The 21,428-nt window shown below is 39.7% G+C and overlaps 1 pseudogene; it reads left to right on the plus strand.

The window, feature by feature from the left end:
* The first annotated feature begins 19,435 nt into the window (after nt 1-19,435).
* LOC139584798 (uncharacterized) lies at nt 19,436-20,923 on the plus strand (annotated as a pseudogene).
* Nucleotides 20,924-21,428: the final 505 nt, after the last annotated feature.

Below are 21,428 nucleotides of genomic sequence, written 5' to 3' on the forward strand. Positions count from 1 at the left end.
ATTTGTTTTCCGTGGCCATCCTGAAAAAAAGATGCATCAAAACCACCATAATATCATACTAAATGGGAGTGATGGGGCATGAATTTCAAGTTACTGAGGTGACTGCTCATGGAAGTGAAACAATAAAATAATACATGCTGTTATTACAGCTGTGTGCACTTTGTTTTTGAACACGTGTCTCATGTTCAAAACTAATCACTGTAGATTTTATGTGTAACTTGGCTTTCTTCTCTTTAACACGACACAAAGTGGCATACACAAATAAAACAATGAAGTATCTTTAAAGAACAAAGCTGTATAATTAGAGCCAAAGAGCTGAAACTGCTTAGACAAAGGATACAGATTTCAAGTGAACTTAAATTCAAGATCTTTGACATTCTCATCTTACAACCAGAGTACATGGCAGAGGTGCTTTACAATTGCTTGCAAAATGTTTTAGATAATTTATTGTTCAGTTTTTACAGCCCTTTGTAATAAAAAAATCAGCCTTTAAAAGGAGGGTCTATTGTGTAGGATAGGTAAAAACCTAAGAAAAAACAGGAGATTGCAAACTACAAGCAAGTAAAGGAGTTTTGTGTTTGTCTGCCATGATTGTTATCCAAAGAGTAAGATTTTCACAACAAAATCTCCCAAGGTCTTCTTAACATCTAGTTCCAACAACCCTGCCATTGGCAGGGATACCTTCCACTAGCCCAGGTTGCTCAAAGCTCCATCCAACATGGCCTTGAGTTTTGAAAAATATAAATAAAACAGGAGCTTTCTATGAAAAAATGTGTCTATTCCAAATGGCTCATTTGGGAATTTGATGAAGATCAACAGGCAAAGAAATGAGCTCAGACAGTGTTTCATGTTACTGAGATGAGTTTGTGCTATTAATTAAAATGAAACTTATTGCTACCTAAAGTGTCTCTGTTCTAACTTCAGTACCTTAGTAAATTAATTTTCTGAAGTCTTCTCCATTCAAACTAAGGAACATTATGATAGATGATCATATTTCTCTGTGCTAGTTTGAAGGGTAATTTACAAGAGGTCTGGTGGAGGCTAATGGTGGAACTGATTGACTCTTATTGGCTCTGGCCTTACCAAGGTAAAGGGGCAGCTGAATCCTGGGCTTAAGGACAAATTGACAGCCACTGTCTCATCTCCTTCAAGAACATCATTACCCTGCATTCCCAGGGAGATGGGTGCAAGGGTCCATGTTTTTCTTTAGGTACAGTAGGATTATTCAGTGAAGTGGGTCTTTGAAACCCTGATGATGCATGTTTAATACAGTTTTTGGCAAAGGTATACCTCAGCACCATTGAACTGCAGGACATTTTCCCTATGTTGTGTTGAATGAGTGGGGTTTTTTGAGTAAGAACAGGATGATATCAATGTACACTCCAGTGTTAACAACCATTAACACTGGTCATTGGACATGTATACCAAGAAAAGATCCTGCTCTTGGGACTCTGATTTCACTGGAAAAGACAAACCCTTTGCTTCTGCTGGTTTTGTTATTAGTGAATTCACTAAATGCTGTCTTTTTCTGATTGTTTCTATATAAAGGATACACATCTTGGAATAAATATTTACATAGAAATATCATCTAGTTTTTCTTCTAGAGAGCTAGCCATTTTCAATAGACTGGAGCTGTGATGAGATTTGTGAATATTAATATGCAAATATTACAGTGAGTCCCATTTACAAGAATGGGTATGAATTATGCATTTGTAAGTCAATGTCCCAAGATTTCTAGTGTACACTTGAGGATATTTGCAGCTGTGGTACAACTGATGCTAAATACAGTAAGTTTAGAATTTTTGTTTTCCATTTTTTGCCTGGTTTTCTCCTTCAGATTCTTTTTATTTCAGATGCTAACCATGACTGTCTTAGAGCTCCCCAGTGTACACCTATTGCAAACTGAATTTCCTCTTATATTTAAAAGGCAGAGAAAATAGCATAAAGAAAGCTTCCTATTAAGGAATGTGGTGGAAAATGTCAGCAGATAGTGATTCTCATAGCAGGACATACTGGAGACCAAAGCTAGCACAAAAGAGACCAAAAGTTGAGTTGAGATCTAATAGTGTTATGAAGAATGGAGCCAGATCCATATCCATATCTATATCCATGTCCACCACATATCCAGAGAAACAAAGGCTCTGGATTCCACCAGCACCCTACTGAGTACCAGTAGATTTACAAGCTTCTCAGAAATCCTCACTTCCTATTTTCCTTTTTAGGGACCAGTTTTCCAAGGAGCAGGGTAACAGAGTTAGTGTAGTCTTTGGTACCTGGACTGAAATGCAACTGGCAAAAGACTCTTCTAACTTCTGCTCCATTTCACCTTCACAGCCTACAGCCCTGAATTACTGTTCTCAAAAGCATCCTGAAGCCTACAGACTCAAGAGGTCCTCAGAGGATATGACAATCCAGTTGCCAAAGAAATCTGTCAAAAAGTCCTGACCTGTTGTTCTTAGCAATATGCAATGGCCATGCTACAAGAAGGTATTCCTTTGTCAAAGTATTTTCTTCTTATGATAATTGTTATTTTTATATTATTTTTCAGCTGATATATGTTTTTGAACATGGGAAGCAATCAAGGAAACAGCTTTGGAAGAACAAATTTTATTGCCACAGCTCACACTTTCGACAACACACATTATTTGATAGCAGCTTTTCATCTACTTGCCTTTCCATGAGAATACTTACATATCTCTTTTAATTAAGGACAGCATTCCAATGCCACTTGTGCCAGTAAAATCCTCCAAAACTCAGTGGAACAGCACTGGTAAAACACCTTAGGTGCTTTTCTGTTATGAAGAAAAATCTGATGAAAGAGAGAATACAGAAAATAAATTCCACAGGGAATAAGAATAATAGCATTTCAGCATTGCACAACAGTGACTCTTGTCTTGTAGATTATGGACTGGTGGCAATCTGAGAGACATTGACGTTGGAAAGTGATCCATGAGATGATCATAGAGAAAAAATTAACAAAGGCAGTCTCACCTACAGTCACTCAAGTGAACAACTAAAATGGGAAGTGAAAAGAATAAAAGAGAAATCCTTAACTTAAAAGTAATTTAACTGTAAATGAAAAGTATTGTGGCAACACTGCAAAAGGTGGTGCAGGTATCTTCTTCAGACAGAGTAAGCACCCATGGAATTTTTGTAAAAGGCTAAATGGTGTTTTGATTAAAGAAAGTGGTAATATTATACAACATAGTGAGAAGAATCAGCAGCAATGTTGGGATGAAGTACATGATTATTACAGTTCAAGACAACAGTTTCCAATAGTGACTGGTGCAGAAAACGCGTAAGGAGACATGAATGATGTATTAACAGAGCCAGGCTTCAAACTATTTGTGATAGGAAATTCTGCTTTAGAAACAAGGGACAAGATTTGCTGCCAGCATTATTCCCACTGCTTCATTGAAATACATGGAATTACACTTGATTTAGTTGTAGAGGTCTTGCTTTTTTCTCTGGAAGATACTAGTGTGCTTTGGTTTGCAAAAATACAAAATATTTCCATTTTAAAAAATCAGCTTCGGCAGTTTTAGCATCCTCTCCATTGTACCACTGTATCAGTGAGTTTTCAATGAAACATTTTTTCATAAGGAAACACTGTTTCATGTTTGCCAGAAAAGGCCCATTCTGAAAAATTTAAAATTTCAAAAGAGGTAGTGAAAACAAACTTGTCAACTTATGTGAGATTCTGTGAATTGTATAACTAAGTCCTCTTTTTTGCTTTAACATTTCAATGAATTCATTGTGACAAAGAGGAGAAACAACCAAGAGTCAGCCCTGATTTTTATTTCACAAATATATTTTGTGTTTATCATCATTTGGAATAGCAAATAGAATGTAAAACACCTTGAAAGTTGCCTTGAAAAGGAGAAAATAGTTATAATCAGATGACTCTGAGCTCAAAATCTAATCTATCCATATCCTCCTACATGGCAAGCATGGTATCTCCCACTCTTACCTCACCACATGAGGTTATTACCCCTACTGGTAATCATTGTATCAGGCCCTACCTTTTCTATCACTCCATTAAGTTGGCACCTTAAGGTTTAAGGAAGAAACTTTGTCAAAGGAGTTTTCTGAGAACTGTTAATTTGCAGGATGCTATTTAAAGAACATGTCTGTTCATCAGAGGATAATCTCAGAAATCTGTGGGTTTGCAAAGTGGCAGGTACCCAGCTCTCCCTCGGCTGAAAACAGCAGAGATTTACTTTCATATCTACCTCCCACGTACAGGAGCTTTTGCCTTGGTTTTTCTGCTCAGCTCCTCATGACAAGGCACTTCAGGCTGTGCATCTGAACTTTGTTGGAAGTTTCTTTATAGGTTCAAAATGAAGGGTGCTGAGCCAAGCACTTAGGCTTTCTGTAGAATTTAGACATAAGTACATATATGATGAGGGGTTGCTCTGGAGGTTTGTGCTCACTATTTTCAGGTTCAGTTGTTGGCCATTAATGCAGCCATGCCACCTCCTCAGTCGTTCCTGCTCTCCTTCTTTGAACATATCCTGGCTTTGCTAATTACCTTTTCCAGCTGAGTTCCAGAAATTAACAGTTTGTCAAGATGTGGAAATAATAAGGATTTAAGTTTCTAAGTTATAGTCCAAAAAAAATTTGTAAGATAGATTAATTGTGATTTGTGAGCCAACACAGATCACTGGTCTGTGTCTGACATACCAAAATTTATCAATGTCCTCAAATAGAAGTCCTTGTCAGGTTTGGGCAGCTCTGGGTGAGCCAAAAAAAAAAAAAAAAAAAAAAAAAAAAGCTAAATGCACACTTACTATATCCATTACTTGCTCAGAAATAATTTATACAGAATCCCAGAATGGGTCAGGTTGGGTCAGGACCATGGTGAGTCACCTGGCCCAACGTCCCTGTTCAGGCAGGGTTATCCTAGAGCAATGGCACAGGATTGTGTCCAGACAGTTCTTCAGTATCTCCAGTGAGGGAGACTCCACAACCTCTCCAGGCAACCTGTGCCAGTGTGTGGTCACCCACGCAGTAAACAAGTTTTTGTTCATGTTCAGAAGGAACTTTTTGTGCATCAATTTCTGCCCATTGCCTCCTGTCCTATTGCTCAGATGGAGCAGAGCCTGGCTCCATCCTCTTGGCACCCCCCTTCAGATACTGATAGACATTGATGAAGCTCCTTCTCAGTTGTGTCTTCTCAAGGCTGACCAGGCCCACCTCCTTCAGCCTTTCCTGGTAAGAGAGATCTTCCAGTCTTTTATTCATCTCATTGTCCTCCGCTAGACTGGCTCCAGCAGCTCCATGTCCCTCTTGTCCTTGGGAGGACAGAACTGGACACAGCACTCCAGATGTGCCTCACCAGGGCTGAGTAGAGGGACAGGATCACCCTGACCTGCTGGCAGTGCTCTTCCTAATGCCCCCCAGGATACCAGTGGCCTCCTTGGCCACAGGACACACTGCTGGCTCATGGATGGCTTGCTGTCCACCAGGACACCAAGGTCCTTCTCCACAGAGCTGGTCAGCCCCTAGACTATACTAGTGTATGGTTACACCTGATTAATTTTATTTTTGATATTTAGTACAAATCTCTTCTCTTGGCAACTGCTTGAAGAGGACCTCAGTGGCTCTAGAAGGGAAGGCATGAGTAGTCCCAAGCCTTCCTGCTGTCCTTTCCCCAGGGCTGTTTACCTTGTACTGCCAGGCACTGCTCAGGAGTGAGGTCAAAAACAGACCCAATGCCCTGGGGCTGAGGTAATGAGGATTCAATCCCAGAAGCACTTGTGCTGGTCCTGTCCCCCCACATCCTACAATTCCCTCACCTTGGCTGGCCCAGGCCAGTCTCTGGGAGGCTGGCCTGGATGAGGTCAGGCCTCCCTGAGCCTGGGATGGAACATGAAATATTGCATTGCATTTCATTAATCTAATCATCTAGTTACATGAGAATACTTTTACCTGTCTCTCTCTCTTTTTTAGCCAGACGTAAATTGAAACTCATATTCTACTGTTATTAATGCCAGATCTCTGCACTTCTGGGCCACAAAGCATACAGATAGAGGTAGTTCATGCAGGACACATTTCCACATTGCATAGGCACTGCCAGATCAGCCACACTATCAAGAAGACCTTATCACCTGCAGATGGTTCCTATTTTGAATTGTCACCCAGGGTTCTAGCTGTCTCTTTTGGAAGCCATGCTGTTTCACATGGCATGTTTTGCACAGCTGGCCAGGGAGACAAAGGGGAACAGAGACAGCCCTGTTCTCAAGGCCAGGCAGAACTCTTGGGATTATCTTCCCAAAAGTGGCTGGATGTCACAACTCTGTCACCATTTGCACCTCAGCCTTGGACTTTCGATTTCTACAAAGGGTAATCCTTGTAGCAGAAGCAACAGACATGGAGACTCAGGCTTGTTCAAGCCTTGCAAAGCTGCATAGAAATTACCTGCATGAGGAATGAGCTTTCCTATTCACTACGAACCACACTCAGCTGGAAGATGTACATATATAGATGCAAGACTGACCCATGTCTGGTTTTTCATTCTTTCTCAGTGTTATCAGCAGCCACTACCTTTTCCACACCAGGAAAGTTGCAGTTGTTGGGACAGCTCCCCTCTGGAACAAGAGAGCTTAATATTCCTATTTGCACCGTCCTAGCTGCTCACACTCTGTGAGGAAAAGCAATGAAGGATGTTAGTGGGAATTCTGATGAGATGGTACTTTGCAGTCACCCGTATCTCTGAGAAGCATTCAGGATCAGCTCTGCTGAAGAGGAGGACAGCATGACTTTTTGTTCTCTTTGTCTCAGGCTTCATCTGCAGTGGCCCTGTCTTTGTTGATTAAAAATTATTTCTTATCTACATGATGCCAGGGTGAGATTGGCAGCCCACAGGAAAAGCACTTCATGCAATGGATATGTTTTCCTGCTTTACATTTTTCTCTCAGTAAGTTTGGCTAGATTTTCTGACTCCTAAAGCAGCAGCAGACAGATCTGATCACTGAATTGAGGACAGATGAATAATAACTGATAACGAGCTCTGCAACACAGCAAGGGGCCTGAAAGCGGAAACCTCTGCATCAGTGGAGCCGGAATGGAAAATTTTGTTAATGAAAAATTGGTTTAGACTTTATGCATGACTCTACAAGCAGCTGGGCTTGCTGGAAGCACAGGGAGTGCTGCTACTCTACTAGTTAGACCTTTTCCTCTCCGCCCTTGTTTTAATTAACTGGAGACATTTGATATGAAAACCTTTTACTATCTCTCCAGATCACGCATAGGTATGAGCAGGGAGCTCATCCTGTGCTTTGTCTGGCTGGCAGTCACGGAAGAGCTGCTTTTGCTGCAGTCAGCAGCAATGGGTATCAAGAATTCAGGCAGACTTTTTTTCTGATGACTGTATTCACAAGCAAAAGAAACTGCACAGAAATCAGAGGGCAATGAAATAAATCTTTTTCTTTTTGTCCTGCTTCCCCTTTCATAGTTTGTGAACTCATTGGAATAATTCAGAGGGGTGTAAAATCCTTGAAGAAAAAGAATACAAAATATACACCTATAAATATTTGCATGTTTATATATAGGTAAATGTATATGCATAAATTGTAAACAAACACATGCATAATATACAAAAGTGTATGTGTACAAAGGCAATTTCTTCTGGCATCTACCCTTAAATATCATTCAACACACACAGAATCATTAAGGTTGCCAAAGACCTCTAAGATCACTGAGTCAAAATGTTTACCCAACACCACTGTGTTCATCACTAAACCATATCACCTAGTGCCACATCCACGTGTTTTGAATGCTTCCAAGGATGGTGACTCCATCACTTCCCTATGCAGCCTGTTCCAATGCCTGATCACCCTTCCAAAGAAAAATTTTCTAACATCCATCTAAACCTCCCCCTGTGCAACTTGAGGCTGTTTTTTCTCATCATTCCACTTTTACCTGGTAGAAGAGACCACATGTCCTCTCAAGTCCTGCACTATCAGTTTGGTCCACCACAGTAGACCCACATTTTGGGTTTGTAGTAAATCTGATGGCTGTTTTTTACCTCTACAAAGTAAATGAACTGCAAGGTCTTTTGTATGTGCATACAATTTTGTATGACATTAATTGTAATGTAGTTCTTTTGCTTTTACTGTGCTTAGTTGTAAACTCAAATCAGAGTAATTGACCCAAGAGTTTCTAGAGCACAGAATTGGCATGTAGTAATTGTCTTTTCTTCAATTTTTAAGTATTTGTATGAAATCATAGATCTACATCAAAACTTAATAGAAAATAATAGTCCCAAATAAGATCTGTACAGCTCCACTGAATTTTAATGGAGCTAGCTTAAGGAAAAACTAGATTTTTATTATGATTATTACTCTGTCTTATCATCTTCTCTCAATAATATCATGGTGATTTTAAAACATATTCAATACACCCTTATCTGGAATCCTACTGAGTACAACAAAAGCACAAGAGGGATAGGGACTCCATTTTACTGCAAAATTAAGCTCAGCAGAGCACATAAATCCACATAAAACTGCAGGCATACATTTATATTGTGCTGCCTTCTTTGGGACTTAAAGGGTACATCCAGAACCTTGTCTCCTTGGGTCCAGATAGACTAAGGCAGCACTGTCAGCAAGGACAATGACAATGTGCTATGGAAATGTCCTATTCCCCATGAGCAGCTGGGAGAGCTTCTGGTTGCTATTATAAGCCAGAAAAAGTACAACTGCTATAAGATGGTTTCTGCCATGATATTTGATTGACTCAGAAACTGCACAGAAAAATATGGTCAGGTTGAACACTTAAGTCATTTAGTTTGATTTTTTTTCTCCTGAAATGTGACATTGTCAGAGAAGCATTATCTACCTGGTACTCATCCAATATACAGCAAAGAGCTTTAAGAGAAAAGTGAAACTGTAACATGACAGTCATATTCCAGGAAAGAATTTGGGAACTCCGTGTAAAAATTTCAATAAGCCTTATTTTATGCTATGTTTATGAAAGTGTGGAGTCAGACCTCACAAATGTGGGATGTGATAATTCTATTCTGATCTGTGTGTCTATTCATGTGATGCTGGCATTAAACGATTCTAAGTTACAAAGCACCATCCATTCACGTTCTGAATTTGTCCAGCCCCATCTGTGTCACCGCATGATTCATTACTTCTTCTGCACCAGAGCTTGGTAGAGCAACATACCCAGTTTTCATGCCACAAATTCCATTTTCAAGCTATGGGGAACACTTTTGTAACAGCTGGGAGTATTTTTATGTTGTCACAATTTTTATAGGTAATGAAACAGTAGGGGAAATAGGCCACAGAAAGTCAGGCAGTTGTCTAGCACAGTTCACAGGCAGTCTGAAAAAAACACAGAGAAGTGTTTTATGTGAAAGGTCTTTCTCGGTCATGTTCCACAGGACAGTGATTGTGTGTGAGATAAACCTTAGTGAATGTAATCACTTGGATGTTTAGCACAATAAGAAAACATCCTCTTTTTCATTCTGGATGGGTATGCTGGTAGTGGAGTTACTAGGTGTGAAAACATCCAGAAGTTTAGGAGCTTGTAGCAAAACTTTCATACTGTGTTAGGTTATCGATGAATAATGTTAAATCTAAGACTTTTGCAACTGATTCACAAATTAAAGATGGGAGTGTGGGCTAAATGCATCAGATGAAGTATTCATAATGTATAATTCAAGTACTGGACATGAAATATTCCTGTCAGTTTCAGAAGACTGGCCTTCATCTTTTTTTGTCTGCTTTGCCTTTTCTTTTACATCACCTTGCTCTCATCACTAGATGTAAACAGCTTTGAGCTCTGAACAAATAATAGTCAACCCCACACTACATATCAATTACCTTTGGTCAGGAGATTGATTTAATGTTTCATGGTTTCCATACTCTTAATTTATGATTGCAAAGAAAATGTGACAGGATGCCTTGAAAATCCTCTTGTGCAGTTTCTACATGAAAGATTAATTTTATTTTTTTGTACTGAAACTTCTTCAGTGGGAAAAAATCATCGTATTTTATGGGCACTGATACATACAATCTCAATATTCTTGGTGGGGCATTTCACATTCTACTCACAGTATAAAAAGAAATTACTGCAAATACCCAGTTGACAGCTCCTTTTTGTTTAGATCACTATGAAACAGAGTCCCCCAATTTTCAAACATGCCAGAAACAAACATGAATATCCTGTTGCTATTATCATGCATTGGGAAAGCACTGAAAAGATGGAAATCTGGGTCAGCAAGGCTTGTGCACATAGAAAAACAGTCCTTGGGCTTCAAATGTAAGCATGTATATCACCCATAATATCTCAAAGTGATTTTTCCAATCATTGTCCTAATTACGAAGATGAGAATAACTAAATCTGACCCAAATCTTCTTCCTAACAGACAAGTCTGTGGAAACTGTAGAAGCAGTTCACTGCAAACAGATTTGGGAACAGTCTTCTGTTATGTTTCAGCTTGCTCTTTAATGGTAACAAATAGGCTTAAACTCTAATGCCATTTTCAAAATATGCTAGTGTGCACTTTTGCAGCTGTGGCTGTAATTCAAGGTGTTATTTGAAAACTCATATTGTAGTCACGCTTCACCATATCCTGATACAATATGAAATTTAGCCGGAAAATATTTCTGAGGTTAAAAGATCATTTCCCTAAAATCAACCACTTTCAAATTTGCCTTCTAATTTTCAAGGACTTCTTCCCACAGTTAAATAGACATTTTTCAGTGCATCATTTACTTTGCCCTTCTCTCCACTCTCCACCCCCTCTCAGCACTCAAAAAAAGAAAAAAAAAGAAAGAAAGAATGGATGTTTGATTTAAAGAATGTCCATCTGCAGCTAACAGAAAGAAAACTACTTTGATTTTTGTGCAAACTTATGACTCATGGTCCTCAGCAAGAGGGAAAACTTTGTTCACAGCCTCTCACTGTTTTTTCTATCACTCTTTATGCACTTATGAGATTCTCTCCAGGCAACTAACCTGCATGCTTCCTGTCCATGTAGTTTTTGGTTGGGGATGGCTCTCCAAACAGCTCAATTTTTTTTTTTCTTTTACCTGCGGTGAATCTAGTAATCATTCTTTCAGATTTTCTATATTACAGTATTTTAGCTCCTTGCACAAATAGAAGAATTTGAATCAGAAATGCAGAGATTCCAGCAATTATTAGAATTGCTCTTTCTTTACTGTTTGTCTGTTTTTCGACTGATATAGGAGGTGTGGTGTGGGTAATCATCATGCTCAAGCTGGGGGTCAGACCATCAAGTGTTTGGAGAGCTTTAGAGCACCAATCTTCAAGATCCCAAGGTTAGGTGCAGAGACTGATTATCCAGGACCCCAGCAATGCCCAGGATTTTGGTAGCATCCCAATTAGCATAGTTCACATGTCCATCTCTTGACCCACAATGAGGTCGATTCACAGAGCCCAGTGAAATACAAGCTGACCTCACCACATTTGATCTGTGGCTCACTCATATGGGCTGCCTGAGCAGAGTTACCAAATGTGAGCCTCATCAACCAGAAATCCCCACGAGAGCAGAACAGCCAGTTCTCTGAGATCCTGGAATCCACATCTTTGGAAAAGCCAGGAGCCCTCATCTGAAACATGGACTCATTACAGCAGGACTCTGCCATGTGTGCTCCTGGCTGGGCTCCTTAGCAGCTCTGCAATGGCAGCAGACAGCTGGGCAGGATAACTGGCCCCAGGAGGAGGCTAATCCTCTCTGCTCAAACAGCTGGATGCACCATACCAATGCCATACTCAGAATAAAGCGGAAAAAGAGCAAAGGATTTTATCTGTTCTGACTCAGCAGCATCCTTTTATGCTCAGAAGGTAACTTGTTGATGAAGAGATACTGCCAAGTGATAACTTCTCACTCCCTTGATTTTACCCATAATCTATGAAGAATGTGTAATTTTATTACATTAAAGAACAGTATTCTAATCCAAGGAAGGCACGTTTTTCCACATTGTGCTGTCTGACGTCCTGTGCTAAATATTAGTTACTGAAGACACATACACCATACATGATTTTGGAGGTTTAATACTTTTCCCACATATATTGCATATCAAATAATACCTGCAAATACAAAGGGAATGCAAATTCTCCCTCCAGGATAAATACTATTGACTAAAGAAGACCACTTCCATCTCATTTCCTCCAGTACATGGCTGGAAATCTATTCCAGTTCATTACAGATAGAAGAGTCACTTTCTTCTGAAGCATCACAGATGTTCAGCAGAGAGAAAGTACTGATCATGACAGACCCCTGGTGCCTAACACGGAGCAAAACAAAAGATGGGTTTAATTGTAAAAGCTTAGGAGCCAACAGATTTGGCATTTCTGTTGAGATGTATCAATTCTCACTCAACCTTTCATTTTCTGTGACTGTAAAAGGGATTTTTGCTATCAACTTCCATGGCAACAGAGCCAGGCTGCTGATGTCTTTTGACTTAGTTTCCCAGTCAATAAAATGGAAAGGCCTGTACCTCTTTCATGGGCATACAAACACACTAATGCTAGCCCTGCATGCTGAGATCCATGCATTTGATTCCAGAGTGTTATTGAAACTGATTGATGCAGCTCATTACTGGGCTGTAGGCCAGAGCAGCTTTTAAGTCCCTTCCAGTGCAGCAAATTTTGGCTGTACAATAAACACAGCCATGGCTCTTTGCAGATCCATCATAAATACAAGACATCTATGATCACAGAAGAGTAAGTTCATGAAGTGAAGCAGAAGGAGAGGTGAGGTGTAGGCACTGGACCCTTGTTGGTGGAGATGAGCCCTCTCAATAGTAATGCACATGTCCTGGTCCCATGTGAGGCCACCTCCCTGCGTTCCTCTCCTTGCTGCTGCAATCTGTCCCTGAAACATCTAAGCAGGAAGATGCCTCCATATCTGTGCATGGGAGTGCACACTCTCCCATGGGCTGGTTGCAAAAGGACTTGTGGAGAGCACAAGCACTCTGATCACATTGTAGTAAAAATTCTCCATCTGTGTTTCAGCTGATGATAATTTCTTCTTTGTTGGGGTTATATACATATTCAACTCAGTTGAAAGAAAAAAACAAACAACAAATCCTTTCAAAATTTACATTCTCTTGAAAGAAACAAGGACAAGATAAAACTCATATTCAAAGATTTCAGCAGGAAATTCATATGGGGTTAAAAAGTGTGTTAGTTCACCCTGTCTCATTTTCCAAAACATTTTTATTACTGCATTACTTTTCCCAATTTCTATATCTTCACTCTTGCATAATGTAGTTTAAAGAGTGGAATCTAGTTTATTTCAGCCCTAGGGCCCCACCCTGCCATGTTGCATTACATCAGGTTTTATAATCATCATATATTTATATTTCTCACCCTAATCTTATACAAACTGTTCTCTCTTCCTATTTACATTTTAATATACACTTCAACTTCTGCAAGTCTATTTCAGCTTGGCTTATGAAGGATTTCCAAATATTGCTGCTGTGCCACAGAAAATTCAGACACAGGTATGTAACTGTGATAACTGTGACCTTGTTCTGGAGCTGACAGAATATGGAAATCTGACCTTCATGTGTGCTGCCATGGAGGGGCTCTCTGATGTTGGAGCTTTAGCAGTTCTCAGCACGAGGCATAATTGAGTTTTCCTACCCCTTTAAGACCCAGAGCTCAGCTATAAAAAATGTGCCATCTGCTAAAAGGTTGTGCTCTGATTTAACATCCCTGAGGATTGCTTTTTCCATTCAGGCTATTCCTTCATCTGTCTCAGGGAACTATCTTGATCAGCCAGGCATGGTACCATGGGGTGGCTTGTATCCACACTGCCAGCTTCTGGAGAAACTTGGGCTTGCTTTTACCACCCATGTATTTACAGGCACTTTGCAGGTACCTTGGAATAATCATATTTGTGATTTATCAATCCAAGGTGCCTGAAACACCATAGCACACCAAATGTTTGGGGTTTTTATGCCATGATGTCAAGCATGTTTGAGATGTAACATGGCATGAGAACATCATGGGAACTCAAGGATACGAGTCCTAGAGAGGTAATGCTGAAAGACTCTGCAGTAGAAAGCCCCCAGTCTGGCATGGAGGGCCCAATCTGCTGTCCAGCAGAGGATCACAAAGGTGATAAGGGACTGGAGCACTTCTCCTGTGAGGAGAGGCTGAGAGAGAAGGCACTGCTCTGCATGGAGAACAGAAGGATCAGGGGGGCAATGGGCACAAATCGAAACTCAGGATGCCCCTTCTGAGCATCAGAAACACACTCTCAAGGTGAGGGTGATAAAGCACTGGTACAAGTTGCCCATGGAGTTGGTGGAGATGCACTCCTTAGAGATATTCAAAAGCCATCTGGACACACTGCAGGGCAACCTGCATGAGGTGGCTCTGCTTGAGCAGGGATGTTGAGCAAGATGACCTCCAGAGGTCCTTTCCATCCTCAACCACTCTGTGGTTCTGTGATTCTATGAAACTTTTACTTGACTGAATTACCTGAAAACACAAGAAATTGCATTCTTATATGCACAATAAATTAGGTTTCTGGATACTGTGGTAGAAATAATGACGTTTATCAAAGACAAACCAATTGAAAAGTTTTCAAATATAAAACTCAGGACAGAAGGCAGATATTTTACACTAAAAATTGAATGCTACAGAGAATATACAAGTTAGCAAGTTTTCAGTGGAATTCACAAGTCTGGCCAAAGCTCCTATTTTTCATCTGTGGGCCCAGCATGCCTGGCTAAAATTAGGACTGATTTTTCTTCACCTCTGAAATAACATGGCATATGTCATTAAAGTAAAAATTGAAAGTCTTATTAGAGAAGAGTAATGACTACACACTTGCAGCAAAAATTTATTTAAAATCATGGCATGAACTACTACTTTGGTTTTGTAAAAAATTGGAACTCATTGATACAAAGTTGGTAATCAATTTAGTCTTGCAAGGGAAAGAAAATAACAGAATGAAGGAAATGCAAATAATAAAGCACAACCACTTAGCACTGATTTTGCTGGTAAGACTTTTCTCTGTGATGCTCCATACTGGTCAGCACTCTCTTTAGGCATCAAACATAAGAAGTACAAAGCATTTTTAAATGTAAGTACACTTACACTTAAAGTACACTTTTTTCTCTCTTCTATGCAGATGCAAAGTTTGCTGGCAATTGCTACCCACAGCTTGAAGGAATCATGTCTAAACCCTCCTCCACATTTGGAGATATTTCAGATGCTTTTACTGAAACCAGCACATTTCCTTTAAAGCTGCTGTGGCCTTTAATTGAGATATGTCCTTTATGTATTTCAGGGTTTTTTAAGATGACACAAAGGCCAGAACCTCAGATCACTGCATGAGAAACTTCCCAGCTTTTTCTGACATGGTTTTGTAGCCATCACTTTCTCTCAGTATGTAAGCAGTATATATCCATCTATCTATTCATTCATTGATTCATATCATTCTTTTAGCCATCCATCCATCCATCCATCCATCCATCCATCCATCCATCCATATACACACCTACTATGTTCCTCCATTTCTTTGTGTAAGGAGGCATTCATCATAAGAATCCAAAATGCCTTCCCATGATAAAAGTTCTGATAGTATTTCCTCTCTTATTTCACTGCCATAGAAATCTTGATTAGCAGGCCAGTTTGACTGAGGTCAAAGGGTTAAAATTTCATGCATTAGGTAATACCAGCCCCAGTACTGTGCAGTGTGAGAATCAGCTTCAGGCTGATTTCTCCTCTCTGTTTCCATTGGGAAACCTGATGTTAAAAACTTTCCTAGTATTGCCTAATATTGATTTGCTAAGTGAGGTGCCATATGGCCAGTAGAGAGCTGTTGGTGGCAAAAAGGATGGGAGGTAAAACTTAGGACACAGAGCAAAGCAGCATGCAGATCTCTGCTTGAGGACAGCTAGTTATGATTCAAGGGCAATCACTGCTGGAAAGAGTAGTACTGGTGATGGGCATCTGGCTAACATCAAACACAAAAATGATGTAGAAAAGAAGCCTCTTTTGGTGAAGCTCTCTTTTAGAGCATGATGATCACCAGACCAGTACAAAGTTAACAAATTCTGACAAAGGATCTAAAGCACTGCAGTGAGCACTCCTGGATGCAGTATTTAAACCTAAAAGCAGCTAAAATATTGATGCTGCTCCAGAAACACACTTGTGTGAAGGTAATGAAGAATCATTTCCCGTAAATTGAATCAATCTGCTCTTAGATCAAATCTAAACAATATAATTCCCACAACTACACTTAATCAATCTCTGTTGTACTGTCCATTGTCTAACCAGCAGGTTTTCCAGCCCTTTGCTATCAATTTCCTTCAACACATTTAAAACTGTATACATATAGTCATAAACGCCTGTTTTCAATCAAATACATGTGGTGAGAAGGAAGGTATTTAACATGCAAAATCAAATGTTCTTCATATTTTCTGCAAAAGTTACATGAAATCTATATTTAAATCTAAATTTCAGTCATAAGTCATCCCTGTGATACAACACAGTGAACTGTACCATCACAGCTGAATGCCCATACCACTGGAAAGAACTTGAAATACAAATCCTAATCTGAAATCCAAATCTAGAGGCAGGTGTGTATCTTGCACATCTCATCTTCTTACTGCCCAAGGAGCAAGAATAATTCCACTGATAATAAGATAAACAAGGATTGTGGTCCAACACAAAAATTCCTTTTCTCTATCTTTTTGTTTTTAGTATGCCCATCATTAGGTTCTACTACACTTTTCATAGCTCGTCTACTTATTACTTCTCATGGACATCAATCCATAATCTCCTCTTAATTCTTCCGATGTTTAATTAACCTCAGTGTTCAAAAATGTGTTTTATTTCAAGCTTGAATTTGTCTGACTTCCAACAAATTGGATTTCATTATAGCTCTGTCTGCAAGACTGCAAATCTTCTCATTATCATAGCTTTCCATGTCTAAGGACTTCAGTAAAATAATAAGGTAATCCTTCAATCTTCTCTTTGATAAACTGAATAGATAAATTCTTGGTGTTCACATGAGAAGAGTTTTTCCAGTTCTGCTTTTTTCTTTCTTTTTTTTAAGCTGCTCTTTAAATGTAAGTTGTGTAGCTAAGAACGATTTCAAAGGGGCTGGCAAACACTTGGTAATCTGTTTGTAACAAGTAGTAAATTTAACACAGTGCACATGGAAAATTTCAAGAGTCCTGCTCAGTCATTCCTGGATGCAGTGACCTCCTCCTGTTCGGTTCATGTGCTGTATCAGAAGCTGTAGGTAGGAGCTGTAGGAGTGGTTGAGGACAGAAGCCTCCAGCTGACAGATGTTAGTTGTGGTTGGATCTGCTTGCCTAAACAGGGAGGTGCAGTCCTGTTTAGATTGTGAGGAAATATCCCAAATGGCCACAGCTGCTCTTCTGAAAGGTTTGGGTTCCTCTTGTGTCCTGTGTCATATCCACCAGGCAGAAGAATTCAGTTCCTTAGGACACTTAAAATGGTATCTCTTTATATTTATTTTTTAATAATTGAATCTCACCCTCTGTGTCATTCAGGAGAGTTATGGAATTTAAGAGCATCCTCAGAAGGTTGCCATTATGCAGGTCCTATATCAGTGATGAATTTTACCAGGAAGATATCCCAGAATAACCAACCAGAAGGAGGGGAGTCACATCTGTAAGTTTTCTTACCAGTAAAGATGTGGTTTGATGATAATCTGTATAATCTACTGCATTTTCATGTCTGCTGTTGAAAGAGTTTTAATCCCCCTAAAGTGTGCCCTTCTATTTCATACATTTTATTTTTTGTTTTTCTAGGTGCTGTATTGTACTAAATAAAATTCCCAGGAGAAATCCAGCAAATTCTTGTTATCAGTGAAGTTGTTGTTATTAACCAGACTTGTAATCTTGCCAAAAAAGATTAAAGGTTTATTTGACAAGGCCTACTTTCCACAAAACTTTGTTGCCTGATATTATTTACATTTTTACTTTCTAATGTTTGATTAATGAAATCCCAGCTTAATTGTTCCATCAAAGAATTAGCCTAAATGGCCTGCTGTTCACTGGTCTGTTTCATTTTTCTCTTTTAACATATATAAATTGTGTAAATGGCAGGCCTGCAGCAATACAGATTGTAATTTAGATATTTTTTTCTTTTTTTTTAAGAGATATTAGATATTAACATAAGCCATTTACAAAAATCCATAGCTTATTTACTACTCCTGCAGAAATTAGCCTGTTGGTTTTAAAATGTTTATTTTCAACACATACTGTTCAATACTGCCCTTTCCTGTAGAGGATGAACCCTATTGCCTATCTCCATTATTGCATAAGCCACATAAATTTCTCTGCCTCCATCTAAATCTTTCTAGGCAAGAGCAAAAATCAGCACAGAGAAAAAGAGATTATGCATGTAAATGGATGTAATGGATAGTTATATAATTCTGAAGCTTCCCAGTGGCAGCCACAAAGCATATTTGGGGTTTTCTCTATTGTCTTTTAAGTCATCACTGCTTGTGAAACACTTTCACAAAAATAACAGTATCGTGAGCATGCACTGCAGGCCAATGTGATGTGTTCTTATGCCTAAGGCATAGCACTAGGAATTTAAACTTTTGGATTCCATTCCTATCTCTCTGACTGACATGAAAAATTATCATTGTCTCAGATAATTGTAACTCCTTGTGCTCATTTTCTCTCTCTTTTTTTTTTTTTTTTCAACTGTGCATTCACACTATAAACTCTCTGGGGCAAAGGTTGTGCTGGGTAGTCAGAAATACCTACTGGGCTGCAATTAAAATTATGGGTTTAATGTGTTACCTCCACACAAATAACTATAATACCAATGACTGATAGGACAGGCTGCTGATGGTATAACTCAGATGACCTCACTTACATCCTTACAGCTTTCATCTCATCAGAAAGCTCTCAAAACACCACAGCCAGTTTGTTACAGAAAACATGCATTTTAGCTGCTTATTTGAAATTTTAATTATAATGCAAAACAGATGTGATCCTTGCTACCTGCTATTTATTGGCTCTGGGCAATGATTTCTGTCCTCCAACAGCAACCTAAATACAAACTGTTTTATAAAGCCCAACCATGTCTGTAATTTATCTTTGGGGTTTTTTCTTTCTCTCTCTCTCGTGCCATCTCATGTATAGCCTTTTTTTCTTTCCTTTTTTCCTTGTGTAAGTGTATTTGTTTATAAAATATAGATATAATAAATAAAAACAGTGCCTACACATCTATAGTTAACAACCCAAGCTACCATAAATCCTTCCTCCCCAACATTCCAGCTGTACTCTCCCCTCATCTCCATCCTGCCAATAATTGCTGGAACCTGCACTTCACCCAGGATATTTTTAAGGAGTCTCTGCACCCAAACACATGGCTCAGCAATGTCTTTATTTATAAAGGTCTGTGTAGGTAGCAAAACTGTTGCAGATATGAATATGTGTATGGGATGAGTATGAAGACCCAGTTTAAAGATGACAGGAGAGACACTGTACAGCCACAGACTGATTCCTCAGAACATGCTCTGTGGGCTGCAAATGGAACTTTAGACCTTATACCCTTTAATAGAAGTGGGACTCAAGTTTGGATGAGCTCTTCAGGAGGTAGGACTAACCTCCTCCCTCATCTTCAAATGCTTTTCTTCTCAGTCCTCTCTCTTCCAACCCTTTGGCTTCAGCAGTATTTGCTTCAACTCACTACTTTGATGGACCCAGCAGGCCACAGGCAAAGGTGATGTTTAAAGTATAGAGGAGATGTGAGCAGCAAACTAGGAGGTGTTGTGAGTCTAAGAACTGATCTGTACAACCTCATTCATTTTCAAGGGCTATTGGCATCAGTGAGATCACGTGCATGGTCCAAATATTAACCAATGTTAGGGCTGCACATGCTAGGCCAGAAAAGAGACATCATTCTGCCCACGTATTTGTTGCTAAAATTTCTAAAATTTTTCTGATTTAAACCAGTCCCACTCTTTATAAAGTATTTGTCCTGATAAATAAAACTGTCAGATTTTATATTCCTATAGTATCAAACTGGCCCAGTCACTTCTGTGGGTTGACCCAGTTATTGATTTTTAAGACCGTTGACCACTGGGCCCAGTCGTGTTTAATATCTTTATTGATGACCTAGAGGAGGAGACCAGATGTTCCCTCAATAAATTTGTGTCTGACACCAAATTGAGTGGGAGCGTGGCACTGCTGGAGCACAGGAGAGCTCTGCAGAGGGGTCTGGATATGTCAGCCAAGACCAATGGTAAGAAGTCCAACAAGGCTGAGTGCTGGGTCCTGCACATGAACCACACCACCCCATGCTACAGTCTGGGGGAAGAGTGGCTGGAAAGCTGCCCAGCACAAAAGGACCTCGGGGTGCTGGCCAACAGTGGAACAGTGGCTGAGCATGAGCCAGCATGTACCCAGGTGGCCAAGAAGGCCATTGGCATCCTGTTTTTTATAAAAATAGTGTGGCCAGCAGGACCAGGGCAGTGATTGTCCCCCTTTACTTGGCACTGTGAAGCCCCACCTCAAGTGCTGTGTCCAATTCTCGCCCCTTCTCTACAAGAAAAACTTTGAGGTTCTGGAGCATGTCCAGAGAAGAGCAATGGAGCTGGTGAAGGGTCTGGAACACAAGTCCTATGAGGAGCAGCTGAGGGAGCTGGGGTTGTTTAGCCTGGAGAAAAAGAGGTGACTTTATCACTCTCTACAACTCCCTGAAAGGAGGCTGTAGCCAAGTGGGGATCAGCCTCTTCTCCAAGGCAACCATCAACCGGATGAGAGGACACAGCTTCAAGCGGCACCAGGGGAGGTTCAGGTTAGACATCAGGAGGAATTTCCTCACTGAAAGAATTGTCAATTATTGCAACTGACTTCCCTATGATGTAGTGGAGTCGTCATCCTTGGAGGTGCACAAGGAGCAGCTGGACATGGCACTTAGGGCTACGGTCTAGTTGACAAGGTCATGATCAGTAAAAGATTAGACTCAATCCCAGAGGCCTTTTCCAACCTAAATGGTTCTGTGACATCAACTTTATTCTTGTAACTTGCTCATGTGCCTCAATCTTAACATGTGACCTATGTAATCCTACCCTCAGTACAAAGTCTGTCTAGAATATAAATTTCGATACATTGCAGCTCTAGCAGTGTGCATGCAATGTGAATGCAGATCAGTGATTTACTCATCAAATGTGTCCAAAAGTGCCCAAACTCATCAAATGTATTTTTGATGACAGGTAATATACCATCATTTTTTTTCTCAAAATAATTTTAAAAATATATGAGTTACCAACAGATTCAAGGCAAAGTCCAGAAGTTATAACTATGGGAAAGAAAATAATCTTTGGTGTTCAACAAGCAAGTTCTTAGAGAATTCCAAAAATAAAGGGCAAAAAATGACTAAAGATTAGACACAACATGGATGAATAAAGCATAAAACAGTGGTATGTTGATAAGAAT

Source organism: Agelaius tricolor, unplaced genomic scaffold (genome assembly GCF_023055355.1).
Source record: "Agelaius tricolor isolate 1412-34295 unplaced genomic scaffold, bAgeTri1.0.p SCAF_1, whole genome shotgun sequence".
NCBI lineage: Eukaryota > Metazoa > Chordata > Aves > Passeriformes > Icteridae > Agelaius > Agelaius tricolor.